Below are 20,580 nucleotides of genomic sequence, written 5' to 3'. Positions count from 1 at the left end.
TGTAGCTTGGCTTGCGTATCCTCTGAGATGAGTCGTGAATCTGTAAGGCTGAACTGACGAGTTTACATGGCCAAGGCTGTGGGATATGGGTGTGGCTCCATCACTCTTTATGACCAAAAAAATTTCACGTTTACATCTCAGTTTTATACTTTCCAAATTTTAAATCTATCACTCTGTTAATGGAAATTTGGATTGCTTTTTAATATTCTGGCTATTGTGAATAACACTACTACGAACATTCATTTGAGGACCTGTTTTCAGTTCATTGGGGCATATGAGAATTATTATGTCCTCTTTAACTCTCTGTCTTTTGAGATCACACCAAATTTGTCTCTATTCCTATCAGTCACTTCACTTAATCACTTAACTTCCCGTTAGTCGTCGATTTGCTCGAGCGGGTGCCAGTAACGTCTCCATTTGTCCCTGTCGCGTGCTAGTGTAGCCCAATGGCATCTGTTCGCTCCGGGAACATGAAGGGCCTCAAACCGATCATTCATGATCTTGACGAAGAAGTCTGACCATCTGTTAGGTGGGCGGCCACGCGGTCTCTTGACATCCCGTGGAATCCAATCAGTAACAGCTCTAGTCCAACGGTCGTCTTTAAATCTCATTACGTGACCAGCCCATCTGATTTTCGACACCTTGGCAAATGAGACAGCATCCCTGATCCTTGATCGTCGACGGATGTCAGAACTCCGGATTTGTTCTCTCATTTGAGTGAAACGTGATATTCCAAGCATAGCTCTTTCTATTCTTCTTTGGGAGACCTGAATGGCGTTCTCATCTTGTTTGCGTAGGGCCCAGGTCTCTGAGGCATATGTTAATGCAGGAAGAACAGTGGAATCAAAGAGATGTGCCCGGAGCCGGAGGTTCTTTGTCCTCTTAGCTATTTCTTCGACGTTCTTGAAGGCGTTCCAAGCCGCTCTCTTCCTCCTGCGCAGCTCGGGTGCCAGGTCATTTGTCATGTTGACCTCTCGACCTAGGTAGACATAGCTGTTGCATTCGGAGATGGTCGTTCCATTGAGAGCGAATGGGGCGTCAGGAATAAGGCTGTTTCTCATAAACATTGTCTTCGTAAGATTCAGCTGTAGTCCTACCTTTCCACACTCACGGTCAAAGTCGGCCAGCATTTGTGCCGCTTGGCTGATGTTTGGTGTTATTAAAACAATGTCATCAGCAAAGCGGAGGTGGTGTAATTGCCGACCATCTATCTTCACTCCCATTCCTTCCCATTCCAGTCGTCGCATGATGTTCTCGAGGGTGGCACTGAAGAGTTTCGGTGAAATGGTATCACCCTGCCGCACCCCTCTCTTGACATCAACGATCACTTCTTTGTAGAATGGTGAGATCCTGGTAGTGAATCCGCAATACAGCTCACGGAGGATCCTGATGTATTGGGCTTGAACGCCCTGATTGGCTAGGGCTTCAATGACTGCTTCCGTCTCAACAGAATCAAAGGCCTTCTTTAAATCAATGAACGTTAAGCAGAGCGGCATCTTGAACTCCCGAGAAACCTCAATGAGCTTGGTTATCGTGTGGATATGGTCGATGGTGCTGAATCCTTTGCGGAACCCTGCTTGCTCGCATGGTTGTCCTTCATCTAATGTTCTGCCAATCCTATTCAGGATGACTCGAGTGAACAACTTGTAGATGACTGACAATAGGCAGATTGGGCGATAGTTGCCAATGTCATGAATGTCTCCCTTCTTGAACAGTAGTACGGTCCTGCTGGTTTTCCATTGGGACGGAACCTTGCATTCAGACAGGTAGCGAGTGAAGAGCCGAGCCAGTGTATTGATGAGTACTGACGGCAGGTTCTTCAGGTGTTCAGGTCTGACCTTGTCTGGGCCGGGTGCTCTTTGTTTCTTTACCGACGAAATGGCGTGTCGGATTTCGGAGGGGAGAACGTTGGGAACAACATACCCATCCTGTGGAATTTGGTATGTTGGCAAGTGGACATGGCTATCGAAGAGATTTGAGTAGAAGTCATGGATAATCTTCTCCATTGCCGTTCTGGAGGATGTGATGGATCCATCAGGACGTCGGAGGGCAGTCATCTTGGTCTTATAGTTGGCGAAGGACAGGCGGGCCTTACGAATACTTTTCCCGGCTTCTGCTGCATCTACCAGTACTTCTGCTCTTCTCTCTTTGAGGTCTTCCTTGATCGCATCTCTGCACTGCTTTGCAAGCTCGGACGTTAGCTTGCGGTTGCCTGAGGCATGCGCCAAACCATGCTGGCGAATTAGCTCAAGAGTTTTCGAAGATAGGCGACTTTTTGTGGCTATCTCTCTCTTGGCGTTCCTCGCACATTCATGGAGGTGCTGAACCAGTCGATCGTATTCCTCGTCAATGTTGTCAACAATGGCATCTTCCCATGTTGCCGCAATAGTACCAAAGAGTTCCCAGTTGGTGGTCATTCTGGGAGTTCTCTTTTTGAACTTTGCAGCCCTTTCTCCCCGCTCTGTGAAGTAGAATTTTGCACGAAGGAGACGGTGGTCCGATCCCGTTCGAAATTTTGGGACAACAGCGACATCAGTCAGGCAAAACCGTCGATTGAATATGATGTGGTCTATTTCGTTGTGGAATCGTCCACCGGGAGACTCCCATGTCCATCGTTTAGATTCTGCCTTCTGGAACTGTGAGTTACCATGGATGGTCTTGGTCGACATGATGAACTCTGACAGTCTCTCACCCTGTTCGTTCCATTCTAGGCCATGGGTCCCGATGTGAAGTTCTTCAGCTGATCTTCTCGGTCCTATCTTGGCATTAAAATCACCCACAATGATCTTGTAGAAGGTGTGGTCTTCTTTATAGAACTTCTCTAGCTCCATGTAGAACTTCTCGATTTCTCTTTCATCATAATGAGATGTTGGTGCGTAGACAACGAAGATAGAAACTGCAGGCAGTGAGCCACATCTATTCAAATGTAAACGTCCGATTCGGGTTGTTAGGCATTCGAATGAATCAATGCTCTTGGCCAAGTTTGTGTTGACAAGGACACCGACGCCTCCAACACCTCTTTTATCGCATGTTCCGAGGAACAATTCTTCTCCAGTGTCGAAAACGGCATGGTGAGATTCGTGCCTTCTTGTCTCGGTCAGACCAATGATGTCGTACTTGATCATTCGTGCTTATACCATCAGGTCCTCGATGGATGCATCTGATGCTAGCGTACGTGCATTGAAAGTACAGACGATCATTTTTGTCTTCCTTCGTTGTGGCAGCCTAGGTCGACTTTGAGATTTTGTCGGCCTCTCCTTTCTTATCCTTCTCAGTGCTGCCATGTCGGTGAAGCCTTCAGGGTCAGATGAATGAGATCAGTTGTAGTTACTGGTTTTGGCATATCGAATACACAGCGGATAGCTTGCCAGGCTCTTCCGTGCGGGCGGAATACTCTCGGTAGCTTGCCAGTCTTTCCGAGAGGGATAGAGGCTTTTTGGGTGACCTCTAATCACCCTTGTAGGTGTTACCATATTTGAACCCTATCAAATATGGTATGACAATTCCAGAAGATGAGTATTTATTGTCTTATGACCGGTCCAGAAAGCGTCCTGGAGTGGCGACGGCTGGGTAGTGGAAGTAGTATTCCTATCAGTAATGTATGAGAATTCAAATATTTTTGTACCCTAACAGTTTTACCTGCCATGTTGATTACTTATATCCTAGTGTATATTTAGAAATCTGATTTTCATTTGTATTCCTCTGACAAATGATGCGGAGCATCATCTTATATATTTGTCTTTTGTACATCTTCTTTGAAGAAATACATACTAAGATACTGAGGTTATGTACCAGTTGTTTTCCTGTTGGATTTTTTTCATAGTCTGAGAACTAATTCTAGCGAATGATTTTCAGATACTCTCTCCCAGTCTACAGGTATTTTTTGACTTTTGAATAATCACCGTTTTTTTAATGCACAATTTTAGTTGATAAAGTCCAATTTGTTATTCTTTTCTGTAGCTTGATTTTTCATGTTTTGTCTAATAATCCCTTACCAAACTAAAGGTTATGAAAAGTTATATTTTCTTCCAAAAGTTTTATTGTTGCAGCCTAAGAGATAGCACAGCAGGGAGGACACTTGCCTAGCACACAACCAGGTGCGGTTCGATCTTTGGCACCCCATACAGTTCCCTGAGCACTACCAGGTGTGATCTCTGAGTGCAGAACCAGGAGTATGCTGGTGTAACCCAAAAAAACAAAAGGAGATTTTTATTGTTATTTTTGAATCACTTCAAGTTATTTTTTGTATATATTGTAAGATAAATTATTTTACATGTCACTATAAAGTTGTCCTAATGTCATTTATTGAATAAGCCATTCCATTGAATGGCCTTGATTTTCTTTTTACAAAGAAATTTGACATAGATTCACAGACTTACTGTTGAATCACAATTGTGTTTCATTGCTCTATGTTCTCATATCAGTAAAATACTATTAGGGTACCATAGCTTTCTAATAAGTTTCAAAATCAGGAAAATATTCTGGGTTTGGTCTCTTTCAAAGTTGTCTAACCAGTTCATTGCACTCTATATTAAGGAGAATTTAACAATGACTTTTCCATTTGGTAAAAAAGATGATTGGAATTTTCTGTGTTTTTTTTTAAGGTTATATTTCTACCTTAATAATACTAACATTTTCAGTCTATGAACACAAGTTACCTTTCCATATTGAGGTCTTCCCTTCTTTGTTTTAGTTTTAGCAGTATTTTATAGCTTTTAGTATACATTGCATTTATCCCTTTGGTTAAATTTTTCTATTTTATTCTCTGAGATACAGTGGTAAATGGAGATGTTTTCCTACTTTTTCTATTAGTGTTGCTTATATGTAGTAACAAAAATTTTGTGTTATGTACCTTTGTTTGCTTTATTTCTTACACATTTAATTACTGCACACATGCTTTTAAAATATATTTAATTCCAAATATCTAATATTAATTTTTACTACAATATGGGGTAGTATGTTTCAAATAATGTTGTAGTTGTATAAGAAAAGTAAATGATTGTTTAATTCAGTTTTTTTCCCTTCTACTATGATTTTGGTAACCAGCAAAATACCATGCATACAGTGATACAGTGATACAGTCACTGTCAATGTCACTGTCATCCCATTGATCATTGAATTGCTAGAGCAGGCACCAGTAATGTCTCTATTCCTCCCAGCCCTGAGATTTTAGCAGCTTTTTCTTACTCGTCTTTTCCCAATGATTGGAGACTCTTTCAGAGTCAGGGTAACGAGACCTGTTATTGTTACTGTATTTGACAGGTCGAATATGCCAAGGGGAGCTTGCCAGGCTCTGCCCGTGTGGGCAGGATACTCTCAGTAGCTTGCCGGGCTCTCCGAAAGGCATATATTTATATTTTTGCATATAGTAGCTTTGTAATTATTTCTTAATTCAGGTAGTATTTACACATGACCCTAAGACCTTTAAACGATTTTATTAAGTTAAACTTAAGAAATTAGTTTGACCTTGTCTCTTTCCAATCTAGATAAAAAGACTGTTCCTGAAATTACTCAGGGGAAATCTGTGCAAAAGTAGAAAAGGAAATCAATTTACAATCCCTTACACTGCAATGAAGTTTCAGTGACAGAAATGATGCCAGCGTATCAAGCAGTGGGAGCGATGCTTGTGGTTTGGAGCCACATCTGTAAATAGGGAAAGAGAAGAGTTGAGTAGACCCTGTGGAATGTTTGTGAGGAAAGACAGAGTAACTTTTCAGGAGAGAAAATAAACACAAAGGGAAAGTATTAGCTACCAGAATTTAAGGAACAGTAAAGACAAGAAAAACATGGGCAATTTCCCTGCATCTCATGCCATACTATAAAATTTCAACATAGACATGGTGTTCTCATTCTCTAATTTTAAATTGGGGTAACAGGGAGCAGAAACCTCCACTGGTATATATGAGAGATGCAGGCTGTGACCTTTAAATATAAGAGCACCTCCCCGCTGCACCCTATCCCCCAATACACACACACACACACACACACGCACACACACACACACACACGTGTTTTTCTCTCTTTTTTTTCTTTGTTTTTGTTTGGGGGCCACGCCTGGCTGTGCTCAGGGCTTACTCCTGGCGTGACCATATGGGATTGAATCCACGTCAGCCACAGACAAGTGCCCCACACACTGTACTATTTTCCCGACCCATAACTATTTTTCTCTTGTAGTAAATTGTTATTTGACAAATGCCCTACTCTTAAGAAATACTCCCTATTTTGAAACTTCCAGCTTTGTTCTTTTTTTCAATATTTCTTTGGCTACTTAGGATCTACCAATGGAATCCTGAAAATGTGAACTATCACCTAACAAAAATGGTGCTCTTAAAATAAAGTGCATTTTTTTCAGGTATGTTCTGAACAGATGAACAGTTATGAAATTCCAGTTTCTTTCATGTCCATGTTAAAGGGATTAGAGAGTGCTGTTGGAACAGTAAATCTTTCATTGGTCTCAGGAAGTATTTGTTTCTCAAATCTGTATTTTTCCAGTTAGGACTACAGGTGTCCTTTGTTAAGGAAAGAATTGTGTCCCTCTAAGTTTGTGAGTTGAAACCTAATTACCAGACTCTTAGGTCTTTAAGGACATAGTTTAAGTTAAATGAGGTAAAAATGACCAGGCCTTCTCCCTCTACCCAGTTAGTTGGACGTAGAAGGAGCTAAATGAGGACCCGGTGAAGAGGGTAGCTGTCTGCCTGGAAGGAAAGTTGTCACCAGATACCAAACCAAATGCTGGTGGCACCTTCATCTTACACTTAGAACCTTCAACGTGGTAAGAAAAAATTTACTCATGTAAATGTTAATTTCATCCAAGAATACTGTAAGTTGACTTGCAAAATTAAACATCACACCTTTCAAAGACATTTTAAAAAATATACAGGAATTAAGGGATAACTTGATCACTTGACATCCCGTTATACATTGATTTGCTCAAGCGGGCACCAGTAATGTCTCCATTCATCCCTGTCGCGTGGTAATGTAGCCCAATGGCATCTGCTCATTCTAGGAGCATGAAGAGTCTCAAATTGATCATTCAGGGTCTTGATGAAGGAGTCTGACCATCTCATAGGCCATGTGATCTTTTGATGTACTGTGGAATCCAGTCGGTAATGGCTCTAGTACAGAGCCTGGCAAGCTACCTAGAGTGTTCCGCCAACACAGCAGAGCCTGGCAAGCTACCCGTGGTGTATTTGATACGCCAAAAACAGTAAATACAATGGGTCCCATACTCCTGGTCCTGAAAGAGCCACCAATATGGCAGCGTTAAGAAAGTTGAGGAAGGAGAGGCTCATAAAAATCTCAGGGCTGACCTAGGCTGCCAAAGCGAAGAAGGACAAAAATGACTGTCTGTACTTTCAATGCACATACGCTGGCATCGGATGAATCCACTGAGGACTTGATGGTGCAAGCGCAAAAGATCAAGTATGACATCATTGGTCTGACTAAGATGAGAAGGCATCAATCACATCATGCCGTTTTTGACACTGGGGAAGAACTGTTCCTCGGAGCATGCAACAAAAGAGGTGTTGGTGGTGTCCGTGTCCTTGTCAACACGATCTTGGCCATAAACATTGATTCATTCCAAAGCCTAACAACCCGAATCAGACGATTACACTGGAATAGATGTGGCTCACTGCCGGCAGTTTCTATATTTGTTGTCTATGCACCAACATCCAATTATGATGAAGGAGAAATTGAGAAGTTCTAAGGGCTAACATAGACTAAAATTACTACAGTGTCTTCTTTTAATTTTTCAGTATCAACATTTCAGTATCAAACACACAACACAGTATAAATGCATCTTCTTTCACTTGCTTAGTCATGTGTTTCATTATATACAGCTGCTAGACAGAATGATCTCCACCAGTTAGAGAACTTTTCCCTGGGACATTTACTTGAAAGCTTGTTATTTTCTTCCCATTTTATTTGTGCAAAGGTTGCAGTCTCTATAGAGGAATATACATAAAGTGTAATTCCGATGTTTTGTCAGAAATACTAAGAGCATTGTGGCTCTATGACCCCCAGCAATTAATCTCCACCCTGTTGGATCTGGCCCTCAGCTGAGGGGATCTGATTCACTGTGACAAGTATAAAGTTAAAATATAGTTCAGTGATAGTGATATATAAAAAATCCAACCTAATGTATAATTTAATGTATGTCAGTTTTGAAAAAAGAAACTGACATGCATATCTTGAACATTATTTTGTGCTCAAGAAACTCTGACAAAGAAGAATTTAAGAATGAAAATAAAAGTTTATGTACCCGATTAGTCATCAGAATATTAAAATGCATTGTCATTTTTCAACCTGGACCACAGATCTCTGAATAATCAAGGTGTTTTATGCATATATTGGATTTTGGCATCATGTAATCTATTGTCTGAAATTTGGATTACATATTGCCTTAGTTGCTATTATCTGTTTTATTTCTGCTCTGTCTGTGCTAGTAACCACACATATGATATTTTTCTGAAAGAAATCAACTGTACTACAAAGCAGTAATAATTAAAACAGCATGGTACTGGAACAAAGGCAGAACTGCAGACCAATGGAACAGGGTTGAATACACTGACATCTCTCCTCAATCATATGCTCATCTAATCTTTGATAAAGGTGCAAGTAATGTGAAGTGGAGTAAGGAAAGCCTCTTTAATAAATTGTGTTGGCATCACTGGACGGCTACATGCAAAAAAATAGGCTCAGAACTCTGCCTAACACCATGTACAAAAGTAAGATTAAAATGGATTAAAGACCTCAACATCAGACCAGAAACCATAAGGTACATTGAAGATAAAGTTGGCAAAACCCTCCATGACATTGAAGCTAATGGTATCTTCAAAAATGCCACGCCACTGGCCGAGCAAGTGAAAACAGAGATAGATAAATGGGACTATCTTAAACTAAGAAGCTTCTGCACCTCCAAAGAAACAGTGACCAAAATACAAAGACAGTCTACAGAATGGGAAAGGATATTCACCGAAAACACATCTGACAAGGGGTTGATATCCAGGATATACAAAATACTGGTTAAACTCCACAAGAAGAAAACATCCAACCCCATCCAAAAATGGGGCAATGAAATGAACAGAAACTTTCTCAAAGAAGAAATCCGAATGGCAAAAAAGCACATGAGAAAATGCTCTACATCTTTAATCATCAGGGAGATGCAGATCAAAACCACAATGAGATACCATCTCACACCTCAGAGACTGGCCCAAATTCAAAAGAACAAAAGCAACCGATGCTGGCGTGGATGTGGCGAGAAAGGGACACTCCTTCACTGTTGGTGGGAATGTCCACTGGTTCAGCCCTTCTGGAAAACCGTATGGACGATTCTCAAAAAATTAGAAATTGAGCTCCCATTTGACCCAGCAATACCACTCCTGGGAATATATCCCAGAGAGGCAAAAATGTATAGTCGAAGTGACATCTGCACTTGTTTGTTCATTGCAGCCCTCTTTACAATAGCCAGAAACTGGAAGAAACCTGAATGCCCAAGAACAGATGACTGGTTAAAGAAACTTTGGTACATCTACACAATGGAGTACTATGTAGCTCTTAGAAAAGATGAAGTCATGAAATTTACATACAAGTGGTACAATATGGAAAGTATCATGCTAAGCGAAATGAGTCAGAAAGAGAGGGATAGACATAGAAAGATTGCATTCATCTGGGGGATATAAAGTAACAAAGTATGAGATTAATACCCAAGAATAGCTGAGATCAGCACCAGGAGGATTACTCCATAACTTAGAGGCCAGCCGGGTATCCTAGAGGAAAGGGCTATTCAGATAGAGAAGGGAGCACCAAATAAAGGATGTTTGGAGGATCCTCCCAGGAGGGGAGATGCATGTCGAAAGTAGACTATGGACTGAACATGTTTGCCACTCAATGCCTCTTTTGCAGACCACAACACCCAAAAGGAGAGAGAGAACACAGGGGATTGCCCTGCCACAGAGACGGGGGGATGGGGGGATGGGGGTGGGAGGGATATTATCCATGGTGGTGGAAAATGGGCACTGGTGGAGGGATGGGTATCTGATCATTGTATAATTGAAACCAAAGCACAAAAAATTGTAAATCTACAACTTTAAAAAAAATAAAATAAAATAAAGGGGAAAAAAAAAAAGAAAGAAATCAACTCTTCTTCCATCTTCCCCCTTCTTATTCTCCCTCTCTTCCTCGCTTTCTTTCCCTTTTTTGGCATTGCTAAAGTTTGAACCCAGGGTCTTATAAATGCAAGGCATATGCTTTAACACTGATCCAAAACTGAGCAGGACAACTTCCTCTCTTTTCTTGATTGTCCTTAATTACCTTAATTACCAGTAAAAAGGCCCTCCTGTTGATCGTCGATTTGCTCGAGTGGGCCCAGTAACGTCTCCATTGGAGACTTTGTTGTTACTGTGTCTGGCATATCGAATACTCTCGGTAGCTTGCCGGGCTCTCCGAGAGGGGCGGAGGAATTGAACTCGGGTTGGTCATGTTGGCTGCGTGCAAGGCAGACGCCCTACCCGCTGTGCTATTGCTCCAGCCCTACTTGATTTTCTTTTCCTTGTTTTACTGTACCCCACCAAGGGACTTACTCATTCATTACCTAATGATTCGAAGTTTATGGTATAAAGTATTGTCTTCCATAGACCTACTATATCAAGTTATCATAACTGGGTATTTTATCAGTATCAGAAATTTCTCACAGTTACAAAAGTTGGAAGTCTGAGATTATGAGAGTCCTCCTGGTTTGCACTGTGTCTTCACAAGGAGAGAAAAAAATAAAGCTGAATTTTTTTCTCTGGACTTCTTATCAGGGTGCTATTGCCACTTGAGCTACACTCTCCCTGACCTAATCTCTTCTCAATGGCTGCATCTCCAAATACCTTCACTTGGGGAATTAGGTTCAATACATGAACTATGGTACTACAGACATCCTCCCAGGACAAGTTTGATGCTATCTGCCATGGCGCTGGCCTCACTGTGACTTTCTGTTGAGTGCTTGTAGCATTTTTAGTTTTCTCTCACCATTAAAGTGCAATTGCCCCCTAATATGTGCACGTGGTGGAGCATTGGGAATATCTGGCTTTACTTTATTCCTGAAAACTAACCAGTTCATACCCGAGCTCATGGCTATTGTTTTTAGTTTATTTGAGTGCAACCACCACACACTATTTATCTAAAAATCACCAACTAAATCATCATAGATAAGGGACTCGGATACAAATGAGGAAAAAGGCACATTTCAGATTTCATTGGATCCAAGCAGAGTGTTTTCATGCCTGATGTCTATTGTATGATTCCTCAGGATACTTTTGCTATTGGTCTTTAAACTTTAGGTTCTCTAAATTTTAGCTCTTGGGGCTGTTTGAAAGAAATTATAGGAGAAAATGAAGAATTGGCATATTTTTTGTATAATTTTTTTTCTTAAGTTATTTTCTGAAGGATTTATGTCCGAAAATCTTGACAACTAATTTTTTTCTCTAAAATTTTTTTTTAATTTATTTTGGTTTGGGGGGCCATATCTGAAGATGCTCAGGAGTTACCCCTGGCTCGCACTCAAATTACTCCTAGTGGTGCTCAGGGGATCACATTCTGAGATCCACTACTCGATCCCTTAGTAACCCATATGATCATACATTCCTCTGTCTTTCTGGACAGAAAAATATATTGAAATTGGGTGGTGTACTTGTGTGTGTGTCTGTGTGTGTTAAAAAGTAACATTGATGACTTTTTTAGAAAAGTATAAATATTCCTATGCAGACAGATTTACGGACTAAATAGTTGCTAATAATACACCATGTTAAATCCTCACCTGTAATTACAATATGTCAAAAAGAATCCAGAAATTGAATTGGATAGGAGCAATAGCTAGTAGAGTGGGTCAGGTGCACGTGCAATGGGTTGAGTGCCTGGCATGTGCCATTTGGCTTCTATCTTTGGCACCACACTTGCCAGGAGTGATCTATGACTGCACATCCAGGAGTAAGCCCTGAGCATGGTGAGTATGTCCCAAATACTGTAGCACTGTAACACTGTCCTCCCACTGTTCATTCATTTTCTCGAGTGGGCACCAGTAATGTCTACAATGTGAGATTGCTGTTACTGTTTCTGCCGTATCCAATACGCCACAAGGAACTTGCCAGGCTCTGCCGTGTGGACGGGTTATTCTCGGTAGCTTGCCGAGCTCTCTGAGAGGGAGGGAGGAGTTGAACCCAGATTGACCACGTGCAAGGAAAACGCCCTACCCACTGTGCTGTTCCTCTAGCCCAAATACTAAAATAACAACAACTAAAAATTGAGTAGTCAGAGAACTTTTTAGGAAAGAGAAACCACTTTTTAATAAAGATACTTACATACTTAAAAATTTATTGAGTTTGAGGTGGTACACCTCATTACATATAGCACTGTATCACTGTCCTCTCGTTGTTCACTGATTTGCTTGAGTGGGCCCAGTAACGTCTCCATTGTGAGACTTGTTGTTACTGGGTTTGGCATATCGAATATGTCACGGGTAGCTTGCCAGGCTTTGCCATGAGGGTGTGATACTCTTGGTAGCCTACCATGCTCTCCAAGAGGGGCAGAGGAATCAAACCCGGCTTTGCTGGGCCAGCCTTGCACAAGGCAAATGCCCTACCGCTGTGCTATCGCTCCAGACTCCTCATTACATATATGAATTAAATAATTATATATGTGACTGAAGTACTAATTTTAATTAAATACCTGTTTTAAAGTGTCACTTTTAAGTGGAGCTTATTAAGCAAGAAAATATCTTTTAATATAAAGCAAATATGAAAACTATACTGAAAATTTCTGAGATGAGTGCAGTTAATCTTATGGCAGGTCCCAATTTATGTCCAGTGACTAATTTTTATATAGTGAAGAAATTACTAATATTCTGTAGTGCCTTTAAGTTTTCTGTCATAGAAAGAGAGGGATAGACATAGAAAGATTGCATTCATCTGGGGAACATAAAGTAACAAAATAGGAGACTAACACCCAAGAGTGGTCGAGATAGTACTTTTCTCCATGGCTTGGAGGCCAGCCACACATTCTAGGGTAAAAGGGAGCTCAGATAGAGAGAGGAGCACCAAAACAAGAGTGTTGGGATGATCCTCTGAGGATGGGAGAAGCATGATGAAAGTAGGCAATCAAACATGATTGCCACTCAATGCCTCTTTTGCAAACCACAACACCCAAAAAGAGAGAGAGAACAAAAGGGAATACCCAGCTTTCTAGGAGGTGGAGCTAGCTGTGCATGCGCACAGAGGGTCCCAGGCCCTTGGGGGCGGAAGGGAACACCAAATAAAGGGTGTTTGGAGGATCCTCCCAGGAGGGGAGATGCATGTCGAAAGTGGACTATGGACTGAACATGTTTGCCACTCAATGCCTCTTTTGCAGACCACAACACCCAAAAGGAGAGAGAGAACACGGGGGATTGCCCTGCCACAGAGGCAGGGAGGAATGGGGGGATGGGGGGGATATTATCCATGGTGGTGGAAAATGGGCACTGGTGGAGGGATGGGTATCTGATCATTGTATAATCAAACCCAAGCACAAAAAATTGTAAATCTACAACTGTGCCTCATGGTGTTTCACTAATAAAAAAAAAAAGAAAAAAGGGAATACCCTCCCACAGAGGCAGGGTGGGGTGGGGGGATGGGGGTGGGAGGGATACTGGGACCCGTGGTGGTGGAAAGTGGGCACTGATGGAGGGATGGGTGTTTGATCATTGTATAATTGAAACCCAAGCACAAAAATTTGTAAATCTACAACTGTACCTCATGGTGTTTCACTAATAAAAATTTAAAAAAGTTTTCTGTCATAGAATTTCTAATGTCAGTATGATTTAAACATAGAACTTTTGTTAATTTATCTTGTCATCTTTGTTTATAGAAAATATTTCATGTTATGGGTATTTGATCATTGTATAATTGAAACCCAAGCACAAAATTTGTAAGTCTACAACTGTACCTCTTGGTATCTCACTAATAAAAAAATAAATAAATAAAAAGAAAATATTTCATGTTTCTTAGTGAAATGCGTATTTTTTTCTGTCCCTACTGTGCTTGTTTGACTATTTTGACTTATCCAATTACCAACAGGGGTCTCAGAGCATTTAATTTTCCTTCCTTCCTCAATCTTTTGTTAGGGTAAGTGTATCTTTGGGTTTCAGTGAAGATCCTTAGTGAGAATCAGATTGGCACTCTGTCCTGTAGAAGATGAAAGGGTCACTTGTGTGGTAATAGCCACTAAATATGTGAGTGAATTATTTTGTCCAAGAGGCTGTAATGTAAGATATTGGAAGCATTTTCTACCAATTCCTCTTTGGTCAGCTCAGCTCCATGTGTACCTGCAATTGTCAATGGTGTGGTGATGACTGGTTGAGCTTCGATATATCACTAGTACCAAAAACATTAGACACAACTGTCCACCAAATGATACATCCTATGTCTTCAGAGTTATCTACTGTGGACATTTTCTGAGGGGCTCTGACATAAGAGAGAAACATCTGTGAAAAGTGTATCCTGGTCATTCAGCATAAATGCTGGAAGAAGGCTTCATGGAGGAAGGGATAGAATGGTCCTGGTAAGTAGGGGTTAAAAAAAGTTCTATAATTGTAAGCCATGTGTTGTACCTGGATAATAATGCACAGTATACCTGTGGCAAAATTAAAGTACTGATTGTGGATTTAAAAATACAAAGCGATTTTGATAATATCCCCATAATAGAAAAGCATGCTTTTCTGTTTCTTCCTATAGTTTCCCTTTTTATCAGTAATCAAATCATTTTGTTTCTGGTATATAGGTTTTGATAAATGTAAATAAAATAAGCACAAAAAACTATTATCAGTGGTGCCATTTTTTGGTTACTTAGTCATGTCTTTTTTAAGCAATTGTTTCATATTTTTTATTTCATCAATTTCAGCTTTAATTTTATTCCATCCTAAAATGTTTATTGTTCTTTCTTACCATTTTTTTCTCTAAATATACAGTTGCAAGATTGTTCATGATTGGGTTTCAGTTCTATAATGTTCCAATACCCATCCCTTCACCTGTGTACATTTCTCACCACGAATGCCCCCAGTTTCCCTCCCACTCACCCATCCCCACCTGCCTCTATGGCAGGTACTTTTCTTCTTCTTCCCTCTCCCTCTCTCTTCCTTTGTGCATTATGGTTTGCAATACAGATTCTGAAGGTTGTCATGTATATCCCTTTTCCTACTTTCAATCATTTCTTAAGCAGCGCTTATATTCTTCTTTCTTCTTCACATATTTGTAGGTAGTGCCAGCTGTGTTTCTATTTCTTCTGTAGGATTTATCAGCTTTAAATTGGATTTAAATCTGGACACACAAAGGGTGAACGACTTTATTCTACTTTTCTTTCCTCTCTCTTCCATTCTTGGCATCTTTGGGCAGTATTTGGGCATACAACGTTTGTGTCTCTTGTACTCATCTCTTGGGGTTAAGCTACACAGTTTTTAATGTCATAAGTTCCCTTTCAGCCATTTGCCTGATATTTGCAACTGCTTCTTGGTTAGCTAACCTTTATATCCTAGAAATTTTCTTTGAATATCTAGAGAAAATGCATTTTGCTTTTGTATTTTCAAAACTTTATAATGTTTTGAACTTGAAATTCAACTGATCGGATATAAAACACACAGGTCATATTTCTTTGTTTTCCTTCTGTTGAGAGCACACTGCTTTAGTCACACTCCAATTTTTCTCATCAGCTGTCTTTTCATTTGTAGATGATTTTTTTTTTGCTTGGTTTCCCAGTATTTTGGGCTTGGTTTCTTTTAATTTTATTTATTTATTTGTTTATGTCTGGTCTCAAATGGAAACCCGGTGGCCACTCCCAGGGATTATTACCTAGTCCCTGAGTTCAATGTTCCAGCCTCAGTGCCTGGGATGATTCTGGCCATACCTGAGATCGGTGCTCTGGGGTCTCTGTGGCTGCACTCAGCATTGCTCAGAGAAATGTGATCCTAAGGATATACATGGAGTTTGCTGAAAGCAAGGTGGCCTTTTTCCCTGTTTTAACTCTCCATCTGCTGCTGTTCTCAATAACAGGTTTACTTCCTTTGGTTCACTGGGTGTCTATTAAGTTTGTAAATTTCAGTTTTTTATTTTAGTGAAGTTTTTAGGTTACACCATTCAAATATGTGTCATGTTCGTGAATCAGAAAAAATGTACATTACCAGTCTTCTATGTATGCTGTTTCTTATCTATAGTTCTTCGTAGCTCTGTAGTTTTCACATTCTCACTGTTGATTATTTGTGGCCCTTAATAGAGTTTTCAGCCAAATCTTTTTTCCTCCCCCTCCTTTGAATATCATCAGCTCTACTATGATGATACTACTATGATGATGATGCTTTATTCCACTTTCCTGAATTCTACCTTTTCTGTCTCCTCATTTTTTGGTTGATCCTTTGAATTTCACACTTATTTCTAAATTCTTCTCATTTTAATATTTTTAGAGAAAATTGTATCATTTTAATTTTGAGGTGGACAATGGAATACTTACATCTTCTCTGTAGTAATATATTTTCCTCCTTTTTTGGTAAGTTTTGAATATCCTGAACATCATAGAGTTTTTTCTCTCTTCTTCCTCGTGCATACTTTTATTTTTAATTCAGTTATTTTGGTAGCTTTTATATTTACTTTGGAGTTTATAGAGAATATATGGGCATATATATGTATGTATATATGTGCACACATGTATAAATACATACATATATGTACACACACATATTTCTATGCTTAGTTATGTTGTAATTTTGTTTGCAGGTTTAAAATTTCTTTCTTGCTATACTGAGCTGGGATTGAAAGAGTCCTTAGTTATTTGACATAATACCTTAAATCCTCTAAAAATGTTACCTATTGTTTAAACAAATCTAAAATTACTATATAAACAGTAAGACTGAAATGTTGAGAAATGTACTATCTTAAATAAATTCCTATTTTCATTTTTGTATCAGCCCTTAAGTTTTTCTTAATATGCTTCAATAATTTGATAAGTTAAGTTTTGATAAGTTAACTATATGCCAATTTTAATGTTGCTATACATCTTACTAATTACTTCTGTAAATGTTTGTAAAACATTCAGTTCTATTCCACTAAATGGTTGAAAGTTTTTTTACTAATGTATTTTCTTGTCCAGAAGGTTTTTTCCTAATTAAAATTAGTTCTTAATATAATTCTGTGCAATGGATCAAAGGTATGAACTACTTAATAAATCTTAAATTCCCTTTGCAAGTTGCTCACTTTGTAAAGAGCTGTAGCAAATATATTGTATTAATATTTAAAAAAATTTCTTTCTTGCTAATTTTTATAACGTTAGAGGAGAAAAGGAAACTGCTTTATGCTTTATGTTTTTGTTGTATGTCCAAAGTCTTTATCTCTCTTACAATTTCTGAATTCGGTTATGAAAATCAGGATGCACTAATGAATTAATAAGAAAGTTAAAGGTAAAGGTAAAGGCCCTCCCATTGATCGTCGATTTGCTTGAGCGGGCCCAGTAACGTCTCCATTGGAGACTTTGTTGTTACTGTGTCTGGCATATCTAATACTCTCGGTAGCTTGCCGGGCTCTCCGAGAGGGGCGGAGGACTCGAACTCGGGTCGGCCATGTTGGCCGCTTGTAAGGCGAACGCCCTACCGCTGTGCTATCGCTGAGGGGCTGGGAAATTACTCAAAGGTCTAGCGCACATGCCTGGCATCCATCCCTGGCACTGCACAGCTCCTTCCTCAACACTACTGAGCATGGCTCTGGCAGCATCCGGCAACACTGAGGAGAATCCTTCTTCCAAAATGGAAGTTGAATCATAGTGTAAATGAAGTATTCTGGAAAATTACATGCTTAATTTATTCAGCATGTTAGGTAATGTGAAAATTGGAGATTGCCTAGGTTCAGATTTTAAATGCACCCCCATACTCTAAGTATAACAGTTATTACGAGAACTAATAAAATAACTAAATATCTTAGAAGTTCACATTTCTTGGTACGTTTTTCTTAATGAGAATGGTAGGAATGATTAACTGCTGTTCTTATTCACAAAGCAGCCCAGTGAACGAAAATAGCCAGTTTCATTATTTCGATGATTGTTTACACTGATGAAGCCTCCGTATGAATTACAGTTGTTCACCATATGTGCAGGGCTCTTTATAAATAAAATGCTTTTCTTCACCACTGCTTAAAAGATACGTCCAAGGTTTGCAACTAGAACCTTGTTTTGTCAGCGAAAGGGGTATCAACACCAGTTATCTTTCTTGTTTCTGTGAAAAAACAAAACCAGAAATGAGGTGATGGCATAATAAGAGAGTCCAAACTATGAGATCTGCTATACCGTGGAATCCTGACTTGTTTGTGCGCTGTCATCTGCTCCATGATTGGAATACCAATCAACCACAAGAACATTATTTTTTAATTAGCAAGCAATCCAACTACTGGCGTTGGAAAAATATTTGGTGGGTCCAAGTAGAAGATTTATCAGAGTGCAACAAGAAAGAGCAAGGTACTCAATAATTTTATAAATGATGACTTCCCTCCTTGAGCTCACTTTGTCTTGCACCTGCCCTGCTGTTGTGTTCTTACACCTGGTTTTAGTTTATGTCTAAATGAATTAACCGGGGTAGCTAAGAATTTGCATTCTTTTGGTTTCCATGGCTTTCCTCTATTCAATGAGAAAATAGACGCTAAGAGAGAATGGCTAAAGAGAATTCTTGACCAAAAAGAATTGCAGATGTCAAACATTTTCAAAAGCTGTATCATTTGTTTCAATTGGCTTCAATTAATTTAACTTTCTCAAGAGAAAATCTGCTAAATATCAGGAAATCAAGTGAAAACCACATGTGAGAAAGAGGTAAATTACATAAAATGACACTGGAATGCCTTAGAGTTAGGAAGTTCTCATTTGAAAGTCTGGGGGATAATGAAAAATCACAGATAAATTGTTTAAAAAAGTACATGTTTGTGAAGGAGGTTTTCCTGGAGAGTATTGACTGGTCTGAATCATCGCATCCACAGCAATGCTAGTTTGTGGTTATTTTTCCTAGTAACTTTGGATTGTTCGTTTTAGAGTTGTTGATAGCAAATTGGTAGTCTTTCTCTTAATATTTTGTTTCGGACCACATCTAGCAGTTCAGGGGACTCTCTGCTGTGGGGAGAGTCACCTCGGTGTCCCCTGCCACCCTCCGCAGCCCCTCAGGCAGGTGTTCTCCAGCCAGAGCTCCAAAAGATGCTTCTTTTCTTCATGTGTTTCCCTCCTAAGCCTAACAACATCATAACAACTTCTAACCAGAGGGAGATAAATATTTCTTTTCCTAGAAAGGGTACAAAGCCAGGCTTCGACTCTCAGCAGGTAATTGTCTAAGCTCTGTGGTCCTCCAGTACCACCCTTCAGCTACACTGCAGAGTAAAAAATTACAGATATATAAATCTGCTGAGTACAATAGCTAGGCATAGGAGAAAATTGCTGCGTGATCTGATTTAATATGCAGACTCTAAAGAGGACATGTTCATAGCAGAAAGTAGAATTGTGGTTACTAGAGTGAGTAGGTGGGAAAGAAGGAGAGGTGTTGGATAAAGGTCTTTACGGAGAAGTGTCTTTTTGTGATCTAGTGCACAGCACTGTGACTATCCATAATATTGTATGCTGCAAATTGACCAAGAGCATAGATTTAAAGCTCTGACAAATAGATACAAAATGATAAACAACTGATAGACATTGTGCTAATGAATATTGGTCCTGGTTAGTATATCTACTGAAGCAGAGAGAGCCAGGGTAAGTTGATTGCATCCTGACTTCATGAAGTGTCCAGAGAGACAGCCCCAGAAAAATGGGAATATACTACATCTTCAGGAAAGCCTGTGCCCACATAAGTCAAAAGATTTAAGGGACTATCTCCATGAGCAACTAGGAAGCCAGAAACCTAGAATCATCTGTCTGTTACCCCTATCTTCAGATTTTTCTGTTTTGTTTTTATAGACATAAAGAACATACAGAAATGGCAATTCTTATGTTTGACAGAAAGCAGAAGGAAGGTTAGTGGAATTGCAGAAATTTGATAGTTTAATGGTGAGAAGATAAAAATGTTGCTTACCAGATTACTTGAGATATTCTCTTTTTATTTTTCTCAAAAATTCGGATTGTGAGGGCTGGAGTGAGAGCACAGTGAGTAGGGCATTTGCCTTGCACACAGTTGATCCGGGTTCGACTCCCAGCATCCCATATGGTTCTCTGAGCACCGCCAGGAGTAATTCCTGAGTGCAGAGCCAGGAGTAACCCCTGAGCATCACTGGGTGTGACCCAAAAAGCAAATAAATAATTTTTTTAAAAATCCGGATTGTGAGCCAGAGAAGTAGTACAGCAGGTAAGGTGCTTTCCTTGCATGTAGCTGAACCTAGTTTGATCACTGGCATCCCATATAGTTTCCTCAGCATTGCCAGGAGATATTCATGGGTGTAGAGGCAGAATTAATCCCTGAGCACTGTATGACTCCAGATCAAAATTCTGAGTGTGAAAGAAGAGAAAATAGTATTATACATATCTCTGCTCCCAAAAGAAATTAGAAATTAGACTGAGAATTAT

The sequence above is a fragment of the Sorex fumeus genome, unplaced genomic scaffold, assembly GCF_029834395.1.
Source record: "Sorex fumeus unplaced genomic scaffold, SorFum_2.1 ptg000024l, whole genome shotgun sequence".
Classification (NCBI taxonomy): Eukaryota; Metazoa; Chordata; class Mammalia; order Eulipotyphla; family Soricidae; genus Sorex; species Sorex fumeus.
This window is presented reverse-complemented; position numbering follows the sequence as displayed.